Source organism: Erinaceus europaeus, chromosome 6 (genome assembly GCF_950295315.1).
Source record: "Erinaceus europaeus chromosome 6, mEriEur2.1, whole genome shotgun sequence".
Taxonomy (NCBI): Eukaryota; Metazoa; Chordata; class Mammalia; order Eulipotyphla; family Erinaceidae; genus Erinaceus; species Erinaceus europaeus.
Window position 1 is genome coordinate 22,718,225 of NC_080167.1, and position 21,292 is coordinate 22,739,516.

General features: G+C 45.0%; 1 protein-coding gene, 1 long non-coding RNA gene, 1 pseudogene and 3 gene segments (V, D, J or C); 5 read left to right on the forward strand and 1 right to left on the reverse strand.

Annotated features, from left to right (window-relative positions):
* Positions 1–21,292, forward strand: part of LOC103118610 (immunoglobulin lambda variable 8-61-like) — a 583,882-nt gene that overhangs the window by 423,443 nt on the left and 139,147 nt on the right.
* LOC103118591 (immunoglobulin lambda-1 light chain-like) overlaps positions 1–21,292 on the forward strand; it is a 397,547-nt gene that overhangs the window by 232,009 nt on the left and 144,246 nt on the right.
* LOC103118563 (immunoglobulin lambda-1 light chain-like) overlaps positions 1–21,292 on the forward strand; it is a 350,334-nt gene that overhangs the window by 174,525 nt on the left and 154,517 nt on the right. The window lies entirely within an intron of this gene.
* Positions 1–21,292, forward strand: part of LOC132539107 (Ig lambda chain C region-like) — a 304,786-nt gene that overhangs the window by 134,130 nt on the left and 149,364 nt on the right.
* The window catches only part of LOC132539108 (uncharacterized), a 51,338-nt gene continuing 39,064 nt past the window's right edge, over positions 9,019–21,292 (reverse strand). For both annotated transcript variants that reach the window (XR_009550418.1, XR_009550417.1), the window contains exon 3: positions 9,019–9,188. This is a non-coding gene — a long non-coding RNA (uncharacterized LOC132539108). The remainder of the gene's footprint in view (positions 9,189–21,292) is intronic.
* On the forward strand, positions 15,166–15,265 carry LOC132539160 (U6 spliceosomal RNA; annotated as a pseudogene).

The following is a 21,292-nucleotide window of genomic DNA, read 5'->3' on the forward strand; positions in this document are numbered from 1 at the left end:
GTTCCTGGTGGCGGCGAAGGTGGTGATGGTAGTGATGGTGTCACTGCTAATGGTGGCAGTGAAGGTGGTAGTATCGATGTTCCAGGTGGCAGTGATGGTGGTGCTGGTTGTGATGGTGTCACTGCTACTGGTGGCAGTGATGGTGGTGTTGTCAATGTTCCTGGTGGTGACAATGGTGGTGATGGTGGTGGTGATAGTGTCACTGCTTCTGTTGGCAGTGATGATGGTGGTATCGATGGTCATGGTGGAGGTGGAAATGGTGGTGGTGATGGTGCCATTGCTACTGGTGGCAGTGATGATGGTGATGTCTATGTTTTTGGTGGCAGCGGAAGTGGTGGTGATGATGGTGGCATTGCTACTAGTGGCAGTGTTGATGGTGGTGTCGATGTTCCTGGTGGTGTCAGAGTTGTTGGTGGTGATGGTGCCACTGCTTCTGGTGGCAGTGATGATGGTGGTGTCAATGTTCCTGGTGGTGGCAATGGTGGTGCTGGTGGTGCCACTACTACTGGTTGCAGTGATGATGGTGGTGTCAATGTTCCTGGTGGCAGCGAAGGTGGTGGTGGTGGTGATGGTACCACTGCTACTGGTGGCAGTGATGATGGTGGTGTCAATGTTCCTGATGGTGGCAATATGGTGCTGGTGGTGCCCTGCTACTGGTGGCAGTGATGATGGTGTTGTCGATGTTCCTTGTGGCGGCGATCATAGTGGTGGTGTTGATGGTGCCAGTGCTACTGGTGGAAGTTATGGTGGTGGTATCGATGTTTCTTGTGGTGATTGTGGTTTAAGTGGTGATGGTGCCACTGCTAACGGTGGCAGTGATGGTGGTGCTGTCAATGTACCTGGTGGTGACAATGGTGGTGGTGGTGATAGTGTCACTCCTTCTGGTGGCAGTGATGATGGTGGTATTGATGTTCATGGTGGCGGCTGAAGTGGTGGTGGTAATGGTGCCATTGCTACTGGTGGCAATGATGATGGTGGTGTCGATGTTCCTGCTGGAGGTGTTGGTGGTGATGGTGATGATGGTGCCACTGCTACTGGTGGCAGTTATGGTGGTGATGTCGATGTTCCTCGTTGTGATGGTGGTTCAAGTGTTGATGGTGCCACTGCTACTGTTGGCAGTAATGGTGGTGGTGTCAATGATCCTGATGGCGACAACTGTGGTGGTGGTGGTGGTGATACTGTCACTGCTTCTGGTAGCAGTGATGATGGTGGTATCGATGTTCATGGTGTCAGAGGAAGTGGTGGTGGTGATGGTGCCATTGCTACTGGTGTCAGTGATGATGGTGGTGTCGTTGTTTCTGGTGGTGACGGAGTTGGTGGTGGTGATGGTGCCACTGATGCTGGTGACAGTGATGATGGTGGTGTCAATGTTCCTGGTGGTGGCCATGGTGGAGCTGGTGGTGCCACTGCTACTGGTGTCAGTGATGATGGTGGTGTCGATGTTCCTGGTGGTGGCGAAGGTGGAGGTGCTGGTGATGGTGCCACTGCTACTGGTGGCAGTGATGATGGTGGTGTCAATGTTCCTGGTGGTGGCAATGATGGTGCTGGTGGTGCCACTGCTACTGGTGGCAGGGATGATGGTGTTGTCGATGTCACTGGTGGTGGCGAAGGTAGGCGTGGTGGTGATGGTGCCACTGCTACTGGTGGCAGTGATGATGGTGGTGTCGATGTTCCTGGTGGTGATGGTGGTTTAAGTGTTGATGGTGCCACTGCTACTGGTGGCAGTGATGGTGGTGGTGTTGATATCCTTGTGGTGATGGTGGTTTAAGTGGTGATGGTGCCACTGCTACTGGTGGCAGTAATGGTAGTCGTGTCAATATTCCTGGAGGCGACAATGGTGGTGGTGGTGGTGGTGGTTATAGTGTCACTGCTTCTGGAGGCAGTGATGATGGTGGTATCGATGTTCATGGTGGTGGCAGAAGTGGTGGTGATGGTGCCATTGCTACTGGTAGTGGTGTCAATGTTCCCGGTGGTGACAATAATGGTAGTGGTGGTGCCATTGCCACTGGTGTCAGTGATGATGGTGGTGTCAATGTTTATGGTGGCAGCAAAGGTGGTAGTGGTGGTGATGGTGCCACTGCTACTGGTGGCAGTGATGATGGTGGTGTCGTTGTTCCTGTTGGCGGCGATGGTGGTGGTGATGTTGATGGTGCCAGTGCTACTGGTGGAAGTTGTGGTGGTGTCAATGTTCCTTGTGGTGATTGTGGTTCAAGTGGTGATGGTGCCACTGCGAATGGTGGCAGTGATGGTGGTGCTGTCAATGTACCTGGTGGTGACAATGGTGGTGGTGGTGATAGTGTCACTCCTTCCGGTGGCAGTGATGATGGTGGTATTGATGTTCATGGTGGCGGTGGAGGTGGTGGTGATGGTGCCATTGCTACTGGTGGCAATGAAGATGGTGGTGTCGTTGTTCCTGGTGGTGGCGGAGTTGCTGGTGGTGATGGTGCCACTGCTGCTGGTGGCAGTGATAGTGGTGTCAACATTCCTGGTGGTGGCGATGGTGGTGCTGGTGGATCCTCTGTTACTGGTGGCAGCGATGATGGTGTTGTCGAGGTTCCGGGTTGCGGTGAAGGTGGTGGTGGTGGTGGTGATGGTGCCACTGCTACTGGTGGCAGTGATGATGGTGGTGTCAATGTTCCTGGTGGTGGCAATGGTGGTGCCGGTAGTGCCACTGCTACTGGTGTTACTGATGATGGTGATGTCTATGTTCCTGGTGGCGGCGAAGGTGGTGGTGGTGGTGATGGTGCCACTGCTACTGGTGGCAGTGATGGTGGTAGTGTCGATGTTCCTCGTGGTGATGGTGGTCTGGTGGTGACGGTGCAAACTGCTACTGGAGGCAGTGATGGTGGTGGTATCGATGTTCATGGTGGTGGCGGAAGTGGTGGTGGTGATGGTGCCATTGCTACTGGTGGAAGTGATGATGGTGGTGTCAATGTTCCTGGTGGTGACCATGGTGGTGGTGATGGTGATAATGTCACTGCTTCTGGTGGCAGTGATGATGGTGGTATCGATGTTCGTGGTGGCAGCAGAAGTGGTGGTGGTGATGGTGCCAGTGCTACTAGTGGCAGTGATTATGATGGTGTAGTTGTTCCTGTTGGAGGCGGAGATGGTGTTATTCATGGTGCCACTGCTGCTGCTGGCAGTGATGATGGTGGTGTCAATGTTCCTGGTGGTGGCAATGGTGGTGCTGTTGGTGCCACTGCTACTGGTGGAAGTGATGATGGTGGTGTCGATGTTCCTGGTGGCTGCGAAGGTGTTGGTGTTGGTGATGGTGCCACTGCTACTGGTGGCAGTGATAATGGTTGTGTCTATGTTCCTGCTGACAGCGAAGGTGGTGGTGGTGCTGGTGGTGCCACTGCTACTGGTGGCAGTGATGATGGTGGTGTCGATGTTCCTTGTGGCGGCGAAGATGTGTGTGGTGCTGACCTTGCCACTCCTACTGGTGTGAGTGACTATGGTTGTGTCGATGTTCCTGGTGGCAGCGATGGTGGTGGTGGTGCTGATGGTGCCACTGCTACTTGTGGCAGTTATGGTGGTAGTGTTGATGTTCTCATGGTGATGGTGGTTCAAGTGGTGATGGTGCCACTGCTACTGGTGGCAGTGATGGTAGTGGTGTCAATGTTCCTGGTGGCGACAATGGTGGTGGTGGTGGTGGTGATAGTGTCACTGCTTCTGGTAGCAGTGATGATGGTGGTATCAATGTTCATGGTGGTGGCAGAAGTGGTGGTGGTGATGGTGCCATTGCCATTGCTACTGGTGCCAGTGATGATGGTGGTGTCAATGTTCCTGGTGGTGACAATGGTGGTAGTGGTGGTGCCACAGCCACTGGTGGCAGTGTTGATGGTGGTGTCGATGTTTATGGAGGCGGCGAACGTGGTGGTGATGGTGCCACTGCTACTAGTGGCAGTGATTGTGGTGGTGTCAACGTTCCTGGTGGCAACAATGGTTTTGGTGGTGGTGGCGATAGTGTCACTGCTTCTGGTGGCAGTGATGATGGTGGTGTCGTTGTTCCTGGTGGTGGCAGCGTTGGTGGTGGTGATGGTGCCACTGCTACTGGTGGCAGTGATGATGGAGGTGTCAATGTTCCTGGTGGTGGCAATGGTGTTGCTGGTGGTCATACTGCTACAGGTGGCAGTGATGATGGTGGTGTTGATGTTCCTGGTGACGGCGAAGGTGGTCGTGGTGGTTATGGTGCCACTGCCACTGGTGGCAGTGATGATGGTGGTGTCGATGTTCCTGGTGACAGCGATGGTGGAGGTGGTGCTGTTGGTGCCACTGCTAATGGTGGCAGTGATGATGGTGGTGTCGATGTTCCTGGTGGCGACGATGGTGTTGGTGGTGCTGATGCTGCCACTGGTACTGGTGGCAGTTATGGTGGTGGTGTTGATGTTCCTCGTGGTGATGGTGATTCAAGTGGTGATGGTGCCACAGCTACTGGTGGCAGTGATGGTGGTGGTGTCAATGTTCCTGGTGGCGAAAATTGTGGTGGTGGTGGTGGTGATAGTGTCACTGCTTTTGGTGGCAGTGATGATGGTGGTATTGATGTTCATGGTGGTGGCACAAGTGGTGTTGGTGATGGTGTCATTGCTAATGGTGGCAGTGATGATGGTGGTGTCATTGTTCCTGGTGGTGATGGAGTTCGTGGTGGTTTTGGTGCCACTGCTTCTGGTGGCAGTGATAATGTTGGTGTCAATGTTCCTGGTGGTGTCAATGGTAGTGCTGGTGGTGCCACTGCTACTGGTGGCAGTGATGATGGTGTTGTCAATGTTCCTGGTGGCGGTGAAGGTGGGTGTGTTGGTGATGGTGCCACAGCTACTGGTGGAAGTGATGATGGTGTCGATGTTCTTGGTGGCAGCGAAGGTGGTGCTGGTGGTGCCACTGCTACTGGTGGCAGGGATGAGGGTGGTGTCAATGTTCCTGTTGGTGGCAATGGTGGTGCTGTTGGTGCCACTGCTACTGGTGGCACGGATGATGGTGGTGTCGATGTTCGTGGTGGCAGCGAAGGTGGTGGTGGTGGTGATGGTGCCACTGCTACTGGTGGCAGTGATGATGGTGGTGTCAATGTTTCTGGTTGCAGCGATGGTGGTGGTGGTGCTGATGGTGCCTCTGCTACTGGTGGCAGTTATGGTGGCGGTGTCGATGTTCCTCATGGTGATGGTTCTTAAAGTGGTGATGGTGCTACTGCTACTGGTGGCAGTGATAATGGTGGTGTCAATGTTCCTGGTGGCGGCGATGGTGGTGGTGGTGGTGATGGTGCCACTGCTATTGGTGGCAGTGATGGTGGTGGTGATGATGTTCCTGATGGCGGTGGCAGTGATGGTGGTGGTGTTACTGTGACTGTCGGTGTGATATTGGTGGTGTGGATGTTCCTTGTGTCGGCAATGGTGGTCTTGGTGGTGATGCTGCCACTGCTATTGGTTGCAGTGATGGTGTTGGTATCACTGCTTCTGGTGGCAGTGATGGTGGTGTTGACTAGGGAGCTTCCTGATCTCCTTCAGGACTGGCCTCTTCTGTCTCTGGCTTTTCTGACTATGGGCTTCTGACTCCAGTGAGTGTAGCCTGTACAACATTGTCCGTTGGGTTGTGACTCTGCTCCCCAACTTATAGTAGTAAGTGTCCACCTGCAGGCAGACCAACACGTACTCAGACTGTGTGTCTGCTGCTGCTGGCGGTGATAACGCAGCTGGAACACCCAGGCATTTCTCACTTTCAGCGTCTGACTATCTGTAGTCCTGTCCGTCCATTGTTGTCCTTCGGTTTGTGACTCTCTCCCTCAACACACTGCAATAATTGTCCACCGGCACCCAGCCCCGGGGCTGGGCCTCAGCCTGGGAGTTGGCCTTGGTCATGAAGATTGTCACTGTCACCCTGCACCTCCTGACCCCTTGCCAGTGAGATTCACCTGGTCCTCACTGGCAGAACTGGAGTCTGCCTCCCCATCATTTGGATCCTCAAGTCTCTCCGGTGTGATCCTTCTACATCTTCGAGATCCTGGTCAGGGGCACTGCTTCTGGCTTCTCATCCATGTCCGACATGCGCTCCATGTCACTGCCACCTGGCAGTGTCTACAGCTAGAATTAGTGGGTCTGGGAACACAGCAGAACATGTTGCTTCCTTCCCGTGTCTTGGAAAGTGACATGGGGAGGCTGCTGTTTGTGGAATGTGGGCGCCTGGTTACCAGGGTTCTGAGTTCCGCAGGTTCAGATAACTGTATTTCTTCTGTCCCTTTATGACCTCAGTGCGCAGATTTTTCCTGAGGTTTCGTGCACACACACTGTAGTACTGATTATACAACTCTGCGAATATATTGGTTTGCCAGAAAAGTAATGACGTATATTCCTGTACAAAATGTGTCATGGCATTTCTGACGGGTCAACACAAAACCAAACATACACTTTAAGTAAGTGAACTAAATGGCTTGTAAATATCTCCATAAGGTATTAAAATGAATTTATTTATTCTATTCTTACACATATTTATATTGACATATGAATATAAATATAATATTCATATATATATATATTTACCTCCAAGGACATTACACTCAACTTCATTTGAAATTCACGAAGCACACTGGTGAGTTTATTATAGTCACTGGTATTCTGATAGGTCTTTTTCCTATGAGATTTGTTTATATCCAAGAAGTCCACAAATATCATTGGGTCATGTGTTAATTTCTCCTTGGTCCACTGAATCTGTCGTAAGACAACAATTTAGTAGTGTTTGTTAGTAACAATCCCTCTCCTCAGATACCATACCAAAGTCACAGAGTGTCTCCTCCTGGGAGTCTGTCCACTCCCGTCTCTCCTAAAGAAGCCAGAGGATTTGATCTTTCTCCCCTTGCTCCTGGCAGGGGCACAGGTCTGCCAGGGCACTGACACAAATGGGCCTTTGTGATGTGTATGGAGACAGGGTTGAAGCTCCTGTTGGGTATTCCTCACCTTTATCTCTTCGGGGTCTGGCCCTGGGGCTCCTAAGAGGCACTCACAAGAAGCTTGCTCAGCAAACAGCTAAAGGAAGGGTCAGGGGCTGGGTGGTAGCATAAGGTTATGTGCACATGTTACAGTGCACAAAGACTCAGGTTCAATCCCCTTGTTCCTACCTATGGGGGAAAGCTTCACGAGTGGTGAAGCAGTTCTGACGGTGTCTCTCTTACTCCCATTTCAGTTGTCTGTCTCCATTCAATAAATGAATAAATAAAATTACACCTAAAAAAAGGAAAAAGAAAGTCTTATTTTTTTTAAAGAATATAAATGTTGGTTCAGAATAAAAGGACCTGATGCCTTCCCTTACCTCTTTTCCCCTCTACTCCCCTCCCCTTCTCTCCCCTCTCTTCTCTCCTCTCCTCTTCTCTTCTCTTCTCTCCTCTCCTCTCCTCTCCTCTCCTCTCCTCTCCTCTCCTCTCCTCTCCTCTCCTCTTCTCTTCTCTCCTCTCCTCTCCTCTCCTCTCCTTTCCCATTCCCTCCCCTTCCCTCCTCTCCTCTCTTCTCCTCTCCTTTTCTTTCCTCTCCTCTTCCCTTCTCTTTCCTCACTTCTTTTCTCCTTTCCCTCTGTCCCTCCATCCCTACATTCTCTCCCTCTCTCTCTCTTTCTACCTCGCTCTCTCTCCCCTCATCTAAAAGTCTCTGAGAGTTCCATCCAATGTACAGCACTTCCTTTGCTCCCTCAAGAACACTCTCCAGTCATACTTCCTACTCATCCTGTGATAATTTCTTTCATCCAGACACCTACTCTTCTGTCATTCCTGCCATGATAACCTCATAGCTGGAAAAGCAGTGGAATAGTTTCGAACAGGTGCTCTGCCCAAGTGCAAAGTGAATTCCTCCATCATGAGCTAGGACAATGACTGCTGCACCATTCCCTCATCTCTGAGTTAAGGTGGTGTTTTTGCTCACTTCATGGTGCTGGGGCAAGAATTCATGACACTGATTTGTATCAGTGGTCTAGAAGACTTTCTAAAGGCACTGCAGAAACTTAAGTTCAGAAGGCTGTAGAGTAAGAACGGATTGCTGAGCTATCAAGAGTGTACAGCTCTGCAAATCCCGGAGAAGGAAGTTGTTTTTTTTCTTTCTACTAAAGCACTGCTCAGCTCTGGTTTATGGTGGTGCGGGAGACTGAGCCCAGGACAACTGTGGAGCCTCTGGCATGAGAGTCTCTACATAACCGTTATGTTATCTACCTCTGCCCAAGTGAGCAGTTTTTGAGATTGCTATCAGGCAAACATAGCAACAAAACTATTGTGATGGGGAGCTGCGCGATAGCACACGCAGCAAGTTGAACGCATGTGGCACAAAGCACAAGGACCGGCCTAAGGATCTCGGTTCAAGCCCCTGTACCCTGCACCCCTGGCACCCCACCTGCAGGGAAGTCACTTCATAGGTGGTGAAACAGGTCTGCAGGTGTCTATCTTTTTTTTAAATATTTATTTTATTTATTTATTCCCTTTTGTTGCCCTTGTTGTTTTATTGTTGTAGTTATTGTTGTTGTTGTTGTTGGATCTGACAGAGAGAAATGGAGAGAGGAGGGGAAGACAGAGAGGAGGAGAGAAAGATAGACACCTGCAGACCTGCTTCACCGCCTGTGAAGCGACTCCCCTTAAGGTGGGGAGCCGGGGTTCGAACCAGGATCCTTATGCCGGTCCTTGTGCTTTGCGCCACCTGCGCTTAACCTGCTGCACTACAGCCCAACTCCCAGGTGTCTATCTTTTTATCCCCCTCTCTGTCTTCCCCTCCTCTCTCCATTTCTCTGTTTCCTATCCAACAAGGACAACATTAATAGCAACAGCAATAATAACTACAACAACAATAAAAACAAGGTCAACATAAAGGAAGTAAATAAATAAATATTAAAACTATTGCGACAGTATTATTCCCATCACATTACACCTATACTAACTTGGCAGTTTTCAATGAAAAATACAATTGTTAATAAAGTTTCTGTCTAGTGCTTTTATCAAAAAAATGCCCTTCCTGAGATAGCATTTAAAACTATTAAAACAAACAAAGGCCATAAGTTTACCTGAAAGGATTCTCAAGTTCCTTTGAAAGGCACTGGTAGAAGAGGTTCTTATCAGCAAACTCAATCAAGCGATCATGGAACATTCTTGTGGCTTTGTGCACAAAGTACAGGGCAGCCATCTCTTTGGAGTTAATAACAGTCTTGTCCACTTGTAGAAATCCTAGGAGAAGCTATTAGGGGGTTTAAAATAACTACAAACAAACATTGGCAGGGTGGTATGTGAGAGACTAAGTTTCTGCAGGTTTATGTTTTCATAAAAATAGAATTAGTCATCGGAATGAGTCTCAGTTTCTGCAGGAATAAGACTGACTGTTGATGGTAGCAAGTTGTAGGTAGGGGCCAATGGTACAGGCTCGCCCATAGATGAAAGGACACAGGAGTGTCCTGAGTGGCCTGAGCCAGGGGATTCCCAGGAAATTGGGACTCTGGATTGAATAAAAGCAAACCCAGACTCAAAGTCTGTGGGATGGAAAACTATCTACAAGCTAGTGCTCCATAAAAAAGGGCAGGAATAGCTATTCTCATATTTGACACAATAGACTTTAAAATAAATAAAATTTAAAAAGATAGGGATGGACATTAATTAATGCTCAGAGGATCAGTCAACCAAGAGAACTTAACAACTATTAACATCTATGTACTCAATGAGAAGCTATCTAAATACATCAAAGATCTACTGAAAGTGTTACAACAGTATAGTTACAGCAACACAGTCATAGTAGGGGACTTCAACAGCCCACTGTCTCAACTTGACAGATTATCTGGGCAGAAAATCAATAAAGAAATGAGGGAGCTAAATGAGGAGACAGATAAACTAGAACTATTGGACATTTTCAGAGTCATTCACCCCAAGAAACTGGAATACACACTCAAGTCTACGTGGGTCATTCTCAAGGATAGACCATATGTTAGGCCACAAAGACAGCATCAGCAAATTCAAGAGCATTGAAATCATCCCAAGCATCTTCTCAGACCACAGTAGAACTAAACTAACACTTAACAATAAATAAATGATGAGTAATAGTCCCAAAATGTGGAAGCTCAACAGTACACTGCAAAACAACTACTGAGTTAAAGAGGAAATACAGGAAGAAATCAAGATGCTTCACGAGTTCAATGAAACAGAAGACACAAGCTATCAAAATATTTGGGACACAGCTAAGGCAATTCTGAGAGGAAAGTTTATAGCTATACAAGCACACATTAGGAAACAAGAAAAAGCACAAATAAACAATCTCATTGCATACCTTAAAGGTCTAGAAGAAGAACAAAGGAACTGCGCTGCCCCGTCACGACCACCAGAGAGACTGACAAAGTCATCTCCTCTGGACCTTCATTCAGACTTCAAAGAAGCTGGGCAGAAGGACGGGAATGGGTCGACGCATTCTCCCCCCATTATTGCTACAAACAATTATACTGTCACAATTGATTAATAATGCTTTGGCAGTGCCTGGTGGAAATGGAGAGTCAGAAGCACCCCCTCTCCCTTACACAGGAGCATATTTGAAAGTTACATTATGAAAGTGGAGAAGGTGGGTCAGCATAGACGGACAAATCAAGTCATGTTATGACTTGCCCCTCATAAAAACAATACAGAGATTGAGGCCTCCCAGGTACAAGTTGACATACTGAAACAAAGAAAGATTAATAGTTAAACTGTACCAGACCTAGATGAGCAGTGGTCCACGACTAGTCAAAGATCTGTATGCCCCCACAGAAGATTAATGGTAGAGATAGCCCTCAGCAAAAGTCTAAAACAATTCTGGGTATGACCTCCCCTGGGAACAGAACGATACAAAGTATTGTACCCATTCTTTACAGTTATGGGGGAATAACATGTAGCCTGCCAAAGCCACAAGACTATTGTTACTTCTTTATGAGCTGGTTGCTTAGGCAACCTGTATGTAACCTGAAAAAAGTATAAAAGCTAATGCAGTTTCACTATTAAAACAAGTCCAGATTCACCCTCCAATAGAGTGTGGTGTCTATCTGTTCTCCCTCACCGACTCCTGACCCACCTGGGAGGTTGCCTTCAAGACCCCTGACCCTCCTGCTGCTTGTCCACTGAGTGGTCTGTGGCAAGGAACCCTAAAGCAACCAGATGAACAGAAATAACTACAGTTAGCGCAGAAATAAATAACATTGAAAATAAGAAAACCATAAAAAGATCAATGAAAATAAATGTTGCTTCTTTGAAAGACTGAACAAAATTGACAAACATTTAGCCAGACTCACAAAACAAAAAAGGGAGAAGATCCAAATAAATCAGATTGTAATGAAAAAGGAGCTATCACAAAAGACACTGCAGTAATTAAATATATCGTGCGATATATTCAACTACTCCATGCTTCTATGAACAACTATATGCCATCAAGCTAGAGAACCTGGAAGAAATGGATGATTTTCTAGATGCCTATGAACTTCCAAAATTAAATAAAGAGGAACTAGATAGTATGAACAAGCCCATCACAGCTAACAAAATATAAACAGATATCAAAAAACTTCCCAAGAATAAAAGTTCTGGACCATATGATTTTACAAATGAATTCCACAAATCCTTCAAGGAAGAGTTAATACCTCTACTTTTAAAAGTCTTCCAGAAGATTGAAGACACTGGAATACTCCCTTCCAGCTTCTATGAAGCCAACATCACTTTAATACCAAAAGTAGACAGGGACACAACCAAAAACAAAAACTACAGACCAATATTTCCAATGAACATAGATGTGACAATATTGAACAAAGTTCTAGTCAACCGGATACAGCAGCATATTAAAAAGATTGTTCATCATGACCAAGTGGGGTTTATCCCAGGCATGCAAGGTTGGTTTAATATACGTAAATCAATCAACATGATCCACCCCATCAATAAAAGTAAGACCAAAAACCAAGACCCAAAACCATACCAATAGATGCAGAGAAAGCCTTTGGCAAAATACAACATCCCTTTATGATCAAAATGCTACAAAAAATGGGAATAGATGGAAAATTCCTGAAGATAGTGGAGTCTATATTTAGCAAACCTACAGCCAACATCATACTCAATGGTGAAACACTGGAAGCATTACCCCTCAGATCAGGTACTAGACAGGGATGCCTACTTACTATTCAGCATAGTGTTGGAAGTTCTTGCCACAGCAATCAGGCAGGAGCAAGGAATTAAAGGGATACAGACTGGAAGAGAAGAAGTCAAACTCTCCCTGTTTGCAGATGACTTGATATACTTAGAAAAACATAAAGAGTCCAGCAAGAAGCTTTTGGATATCACCAGGCCATAAGTAAGGTGTCAGGCTACAAAATTAACATTCAAAAGTCAGCGGCTTTCTTCTATGCAAATACTAAATTAGAAGAAGTTGAAATCCAGAAATCAATTCCTTTGACTATAACAACAAAAACAATAAATATCTAGGAAAAAACCTAACCAAAGAAGTGAAAGACTTGTATACTAAAACTTATTTGCATGCCATACATCTGACAGGAGTTTAATAACCAAAATATATAAAGAGCTTGCCAAACTCAACAGCAAGCAAACAAGTGACCCTATCAGAAAAGGGAGAAAAAGATCAGTTCTGAAAATGTTCACGTAACTTTTCAAAAGCGTAGCTAGTATATAAGAGACGGCACGATTCTACTGTATTTCCTTTCTTGGTACATTAAAGCAAATCTCTCTTTCCCTCACTCCCAGTTGTGAAAGTCTCGCAGTCAGTCAATGAACACTCTTCATTCCAAAGAGAACTTTGTTTAACCCTGAGTGGGAAATACATTTGAATTATGTGAAAACAGGAAGAAAAAAAAAGAATCTAAGGACTGGAACGAAGAATGACGTATCAATGAATAGGTTAGTCCAGTGCCAGAATGCAGAAGACAGGCATAAGCACATTCTCATGCTGTGGAAAGCAGCGTTGGTGAACAGTGCCGAGCCTGTCACATATAACCTGTCGCCATGTAAGGAGGTACCACATCTAGGAATCATCTTAGTGAAACTAAACATGGCATCCAGCAGGAGCCTTATAATAGTGTTCGTTCTAGCCAGGATCTGTGCTACGTGGGCTTGAGAGAAATGTTTTTTTGTTCTAAGTATGGAGAAATTGATTGTGTTTATCTTGGAAATGCTGTGAATGCTCTAGTTCCTCCTCTAAGGGCTGGAGAGACAGATCTCTGGCTAAGGCATGAACCTTATCATATACCCAGGTTCAAACCCCAGCTCCACACGGGACTGCCTTGGCACCAAGGGAATATCAGCCACTGTGGTATGTCTCCCTTCCTCTCTCTCTGTCTAACTGAATGGAAGTTAGTCAGGGAGTGGTGAAATTGCTTATGTGTGAGGATCTGGCTCTGAGAAAAAAAAAAAGTCCTCCTTTTCCAGAGCGAACTAAATTTGTGAAGCACTTGTCATTTTGCAGTAAGCAGTCCTCTTTTTCTAGTTTTACTTGGACACTGACATGAAATTTCAGACTTACAGTGTAGTCACTATACAGAAATGGTTAACCCAATACGTCTAGTTAGCACCCATCATTTGACACAGCTCACCTGGATACATATTCTGGTGATACTATTGATTCTCTCAACACTGTTCAGATACACAGGGCAGTCACAGTACTATGCTTTACACTGCATTACAGAACTTACTGATCTTATAACTGGGTCTTGTACACTGGGACACTTTCACCCTCCACCCCTAGCCACTCCCCTACGTGTTGGCAACCACCAATGTGTCCTCTGTATCTGAGAATTCAGATCATTTTAGTTTTCACAAATAAGTGAGTTTATACAAAATGTGTCTCTCCAGGCTGGGAGTATGGATTGACCTGCCAACACTCATGTTCAGTGGGGAAGCAATTACAGAAGCCAGACCTTCCACCTTCTGCATCCCACAATGACCTTGGACCCATACTCCCAGAGAGATAAAGAATAGGAGAGCTATCAGGGGAAGGGATGGGATACAAAGTTCTGCTGGTGGGAATTGTGTGGAGTTGTACCCCTCTTATCCTATGGCTTTTCTCAGTGTTTCCTATTTTATAAATATTTTTTTTTAAATTGTGTCTCTCACTTTGTCACTCAGAATAATGCCATCTTGGCTTCCTTTTCCAACTATGGATTTTTATTTTTCACTTCACTCGCTACTAGAATTAATAAAAAGCAATAGAGATATGCTAGACCTTGGCAGGATGTTACTTCATATACAAGACATGATTCTTTGATGATTAAGAATGTATATGTGGTGTGGAGTTTCTCAGTAAAATGCACATGTGGATACATACACATCTATATACACACACACACATACACATATCTAGAAGGACGTATTTAGATAGAATACACTCGACGGCAATGTCAGTTAAATGCATGTTTTTTTTGCTACATTATCCCTAGAGTTTAAAGGAAATTGTCATACCCAAATTATAAAATTTATGCTAATGCAGAAATTTTTTTTAAATTCTTCATTGGGGGCTTAATGTTTTACAGTTGACAGTAAATACAATAGTTTGTACATGTATAACATTTCTCCGTTTTCCATACAACAACACAACCCGCATCCTATTCTGCCATCCTGTTCCAGGACCTGAACCCACCAAACCACCCCAGAGTCTTTCACTTTGGTGCAATAAATCAACTCCAGTCCAAGTTCTGCTAGTGCAGACATTCTTAAAGAATGTCTTTCTTCAGGTTGGGGATATGAATCAACCTGCTAATGCCCATGTCCAGAAGAGAAGCAACTTCAGAAGCCAGATTTCTTACCTTCTGCATCCCAAAAAGCATTTTGGTCCAGACTTCCAGAGAGGGAGAAGTGATAGGGGGAAGATGGCCAGAGGGCCCCGAACTCCAACTCCATTTGGACCCAGAAAGAGAAGATGAAAAAAGGAAGGATGTTTGGAAGTAGTAATAGGTGTAGGTGTGACTTAGAAAAGAAGATATGAGACCTTGGGAAAAAAACAACAACAGGCAGTTTGCATTGTTACATGGAAAACTGAGAAAGGTTATGCATGTACAAACTATTGTATTTACTGTCGACTGTAAAACATTAATCCCCCAATAAAGAAATTAAAAAGACAAAAACAAAACAGACAAATATATATATATATATATATATATATATAGAGAGAGAGAGAGAGAGAGAGACAGTTATAGAAATAATAGTCAACCAGCTCGCTTCAGCAGCACATATACGAAAAAATTGGAATGATACAGAGAATATTAGCATGATTCCTGTGTAAGCATGACACAGACAATGTTTTTTGACTTCTCTGGTCAGACTACCTCACCAATGTGTCTTGGACCCTTGCATCTCCAGAGCTCAGGCCCACTGGCGAGAGATAGAAACAGGCTAGAGGTATGGATCGATCTGTCAATGACCATGTTCAGCAGAGAAGCAATTACAGAAGCCAGACCTCCTACCTTCTGCGCCCCCAAAACAACCTTGAGAAGGGGTAGGGTGAAGATAAGAGAGCTCTGAACTCCAGCCCCATCAGCACACAGAGAGAGAGGAAGAAAAGGAGAGGGACATATGGAGGTAGTTATGATGTCAATTGTGGCTTCAAGGGGAAGAAAGGATTGAATCAGAAAAAAAAAAGTGGGCAACTATGTATAAATGTGGACAGACAGTTGTACAGATGATGGTTGACCCTTGTCTACAACCTTAGGGGAACTGTGGTGGGTGGCAGTGGGGAGACTGAAGATGCAGAACTCTGGTTGTGGGAATGGTGTGGATTCAAACCCCTGTCAACATATAATTCTGTAATATAAAAATAAATGAATAAATAAATAAATAACAAGAAATAATAGTCAACCCGTATCTGTGACCTTGGGAGAACTACTGTAGCTTCCAATGGAAAGAATGGGAATACAGAACTCTGCTGGTGGGAATGGTGTGGAGTTATATTGCTGTTATAATTTTGTAATTCAACTCTAAGTCACTAATAAAATTTTTTTTAAAAACTATCTTTCTTGAAAATCAAAGATCTTAGACAGCACAGTGTGTTTTGGGGATTGAACCTGAGACGTTGGATCCTCAGGTATAACCATCATGCTATCTCCTTAGCCCAAAAATTAATTCCCAAGTTTGAAACTTCACATTTACTAAAGGAATCATGTTCTTGATCTCTTCTCATCCAAGTTATGGCTCTGTTTTTCTGTACATTTATATTTGTGTCTAAATATTACCTGACTCTGGGTGGAAGGAATTCTAAGAGAACTGGCCTGGAATAGTCTTGAGCTAGAATAAGGGAAGGAAAGACAGGGTCATGTGCTGGTCAGTTCAGTTAGGCAATCTCAGAGCAGAACTCATCATGGTACTTCCCTCACCATGGGTTGTGTTACCCTCTACCTCCTGATATTAATATTCGCCAAAGGGAGAGCATCCTGGGCACTCAGGAGGTGTCTGATTCCAGCATTTTCAATCTCATTATAGTCTGATTTATATTAGTCAAGTATCACTGCATCAGGATTATTTTTCTGTTTTATTTTATGCCAGGTCTGTGAGCTGTACATGTGATGACCCAGTCCCCATTTGCATCTGCCTCCTTGGGAGCCTCAGCCAAGCTCACTTGCACTTTGAGCAGTGAGCACAGCAACTTTTGGATTGCATAGTATCAACTGAAGGTAGAGAAACTCCTTGGTATTTGATGAAGGTCAAAGTGTTGGAAATCACAGCCAGGGTAGTGGGATCCCTGATCACTTCTCAAGCTCCAGATCTGGGGCTGACTACTATTTATCTTTCAAGAATAAGTAGTCTGAGAATGAGGCTGATTATTTCAGTGCCATGTTTTGTAGCATTGGTGGCCATCCTGTTTAGGCACAATGACAGAGACAATGGGCAAGTGAAGGCAAAAATATGCTTCCACCATCCCTCAACTCAGGGGACTCAAGCTCAGCTGTGCTTGGTCCTTTTGTTAAGAGATTGAGAGTTTTGGGAATTTTTCCTACTCTATCAGCCAGCCCTCCTTCCTGGTACTGCTAAGAAGAGTAGATGCTACTGAAAATGTGATCTCTTTGACAACACTGCATTCTGTGTCCTCCACCACAGACCTGTGTGAGTTCTGCTGAGTCTAAGACCAGGCCAGCCATGAAGGAACAGAATCCTGAAGGAGAGGCTGTGCTGATAGGACTAGGTCCCCCAGACACACAGGCTTTTGTGATCCTGATATGTACAGTTCATCAGAAATAAGAAAGGCAAGGCTGCTGGAGAGGAGAACGTATTGACCAATCTAAGAGAAATAAAACCTGGATTCATGACTACAGCTCTCATATACATATCATAGGAGCCTCTGCTTCAAGAACCCCTATGTCCTGGAACCATGGATTGCCTACCTCCATATCTGCAATCATAAAGCTTCTATCATAGACTGAGGTGAAGGGGCTAAGAAGAATTCTGGATGCTCCCCATGTTTCACCCTTTGAGTACTTCCTTCCTGTTGCTTCTGTTTCCTGGAGGATAGTTTCTTTAAGATTTCTCCCCATTCTTTAGAGATTTGTGTTTAAACATTCATGATTTGGGGCCAAGCCATGGTGTACCTGGATAAGCATTCACATTATAATGTGCAAGGACACAGGTTCAAGCAACTAGAAACCCACCTGCTTCATGAGTGGTGAAGCAGAGAAATTGAGAGAATAAAGGAGATAGAGGGAGAAGGACAGGGAAACACATGTCACACAACCTCACCACTTGCAAAGCTTCCCCCTGCAGGTGGGGACTGAGGGCTGGAACATGGTGCTTGCAAATTGTAACATGTGCACTCAACCAGCTGTGACACTGCACCAGCCCCATCTCTCTCCCTCTCTATCTGCCCTCTCATTTTCAGCTCTGTCTAATAATAAATAAATGAAATGTTGTTAAAAACTAATGGTCTGTGTGTATGAGTTCTGAATTACATTCCATAGGTCTGTGACAGTGGTTCTCAATTCCCAAAGAGCAGTGAGTGGCATCCCTGGTCAACTGTGCTGGAAGAATACCCACAGATGCTCAACTCAGCTGCTTTTCGATGGCCTAAAACTCTTGTGAAGCCTGGGATCCTCATAGAATAAAATGGTGGCATACATACTTTGGTGTCACCCAGGCCCTTCTTATCTTGTATATGAATCAATCAACACTCAACAACCTTGGTGGAGCCACTGGACCCTCACAGAAGTATATTCGCAGAGGAGAGTTTCCTCTCCAGGCCTGTGTCCTCTCTCTGACTGATTGATGTCCAAAACTCAATGATTTAGAGATTGTCTTTTCTTCTGTTACTTAGGCTTAATGAAAATCATACAGAAATTTTGCCAGTTGCCAGCGAGTTAAGGAGGGAGAGTCATGCAGTAAGATTGTTCTCAGTTGGGCTCCTGGAATGATTCATAAAAAATAAGATATATATATATAGATATATAGATATATCTAGAGATAGATAGATATGGAGAGAGAGAGAGAGAGAGAGGGGTGAGGAGATAGAAAGGGAGACAAAGAGACACCAGCAGCCCTGGTTCACCAGTTGTGAAGCTTGCATACTGGTAGAGAGAGTTCATGGGCTTTTAACCTTGGCCCTTGAGCACTATATTCTGAGGACTTAACCAATTAAACCACTGCCTGGAACTTTCTTGGAATAAGACAGAGAAAAACAAACTAAATAGAAACATGGGGAAAACTAGATATAAGAGAAGACAATAAGGCCAAAGGGCAGAAAAAATATTGGTGTCAAGAACCAAAAGCAAAATTCGTTTGGGTTCTAGGTATCAACTATGAACACAAAGTATCTAGACTTGAAAATTACCAATTCCAGGAAATAAAGATACATCTTTCAACTGAAAGTAGAAAAAACATTAAAAACAAGTGTTAGTTTCTATATAGTAATCTAGGATTTCACTGAAAAAAACTAGAGTGGAGGGGCAGGTGAAGGAAACCTGTTAAGAGCACTTATCACCATGTGCAAAGAACCAGTGATTCAAGGCACTGATCCTCCACCTGTGGTATTGGGGGGCATCATGACCAGTGAAGCAGGTCTGTAGATATCTCTCTTTCTACATATCTCTCTCTCTCTCTTTCTCTCTCTCTTTTTCTCTCTCTCTCTCCCCTCTCTCACCTCCCCTTTCAAATTCTCTCTGTCTTCTCAAAGAAAAAAAAAAGGCCACAAGGAACAGTGGATTTGTGGTACTAAGCACCAAACCCCAACAATAACCCTGCTGACCATAAAAGACACACACACACACACACACACACACAAAATCAAATATTGGGTGAAATTTTTGTTCTTGGCAGGCACATATACTAAATTCAAATGATGACACTCCTAACAGAATGGTCTAACCACAATTTCCATGATTAGCAAAGAGAATCTCACCGCTAATATCTGAAGAGCAGTAGCCTGAGATGAAAGGTGAACCAGGGGTCTTACCAGTCCAGTTTTCTTCAGATTCAGGACTCTGGGGAGAGAGGAGTGGGAGAATAACTGACTCTCTGTATAGACAGGTCTATGTTCCACTGGAAAATACACACTCTAAAGGTTTGAACGTTTGAGAACTCGGCAGAAGAAATGCTGGGTTGGACATACACCAGAAAACTGAAGACAGAGACTTGACAAGAGGGCCCTGCAGAACTAGGATAATGGGAGGGGGAAAGGCCTGAGGAATGGTGAAGGGCAGGACAGAGAAGCTCCAGAATACAGACTCTGCAAATTCTGAATTCAGAAGGTCAGAAGATGGGAAAAAAAAAATCCACTAATCAGTGTTTTAGTTACATTGAGGGGGAAAAAAAAACATTTTAACTTCTCTATTTTAGTATTTTCTCATCTCTTAGAAGGAAAGGATGATTGAGCATATCTGCCCATATTCCTGTCAAGGAAAGTTTACAGCATTCATCTAGGTCCTGGCATACACTAAAGATATTAAAGTCGCAATTCTGTTGAACCAGTGATCAAGGAGAAAAATCACTAATCCTGACCAGCAGGGGACACTGTATACTATACTAAATTTGGTGGATATCTGTTACTCTAAGTCCCCTGGACCATGATCACATACAGAAGGTATGTTGAGTCTCAAGAGACATTTCTGTTGCAAAATCTGTATTGACACTGAAAATAACATCTGCCACTAATGTGTCCTCAGAATTATGGAACAAAGGGCAAGAGGACTCAGAAAAATACATTTAGAGTGTGAAAAGATTTGCATTCAGTGCTCCACCTTCTTGAGCTGCAATAAGAGCAGAAGAGGCAGGGTGTTGAAGAGACCAGGGCAGTTGGGCAATCTAGAGCACAGCTCCTGGAAGCATCTCTCACCATGCACTGGGCTCACTTCTGTCTCTTGCCCCTCATTTTCTCCATAGGTAGAGCATTCAGTCTTTCCAACCAGTGTCATCCTGAGGAGCATCAGTTCAGTTATCAACACAATCAGAATTTCCTTGTTTTCTTTTCCAGGTTTTTGTGCTTTGCCTGTGCTGACCCAGGCCCCATCTGCATCTGCCACTCTGACAAGCTCAATAAAACTAACCTGCACCCTCAGCAGGGAGCATAGCACCTACTGGATTGAATGGTATCAACAGGAGGTAGAGAAAGCTCCTAAGTTTTTGATGAGGGTCAAAAGTGATGGAAGTCACAAGCAAAGGGACTGGGATTCCTGATAGCTTCTCAGGCTCCAGCTCTGGGGCTGACCGCTACTTATCCATCAACAACATCCAGCCTGACGATGAGGCTGACTATTACTGTTTTACATCTGATAGCAATGGTTATGCCACAGTGAATCAGACAAAGGGGAAGTATGGGCAAAAACCTTGTCTCATGATTTTTCACACACAGGGACACAAGCTGATCTGAGACTAATCCTATTCTTAGAGTCTGATATATTTGATTCCTCTTGTAAAGTTTACAAGCCTGACTTTCTTCCTGTCACATGGAAGAAGAGAAAGCGCAGGACAACATGTGGTCCCTTTGACAACACAACACTCTGTGTCTTCCACCAAAGACCTTATGGGGAGGATGCTGAGTGATATCAAGCCAGTAAGAAAAATACAAGATCCTGAGAGAGAGGCTGTGCTGAGACCTAGGTCCATAAGACACATGAGATCCAAGCTCCCTGTTAGAATTAATCAGGAATGAGAGGTCCAAGGTTACTATTCAGAAAAAGGACTTGGTCACTTTAAGCATATTAACATCTGGATAAAGAAGAGCATGTGGAGACCAGGAGGTGGCTCAGCAGGTTATGCACATATATTCCCTGTCACATGGTGGGAATGTAAATTAGTCCAACCCTTAGGAGAGCAGTCTGGAGAACCCTCTCAAGGCCAGAAATGGAATTTCCTTATGATCCAGTA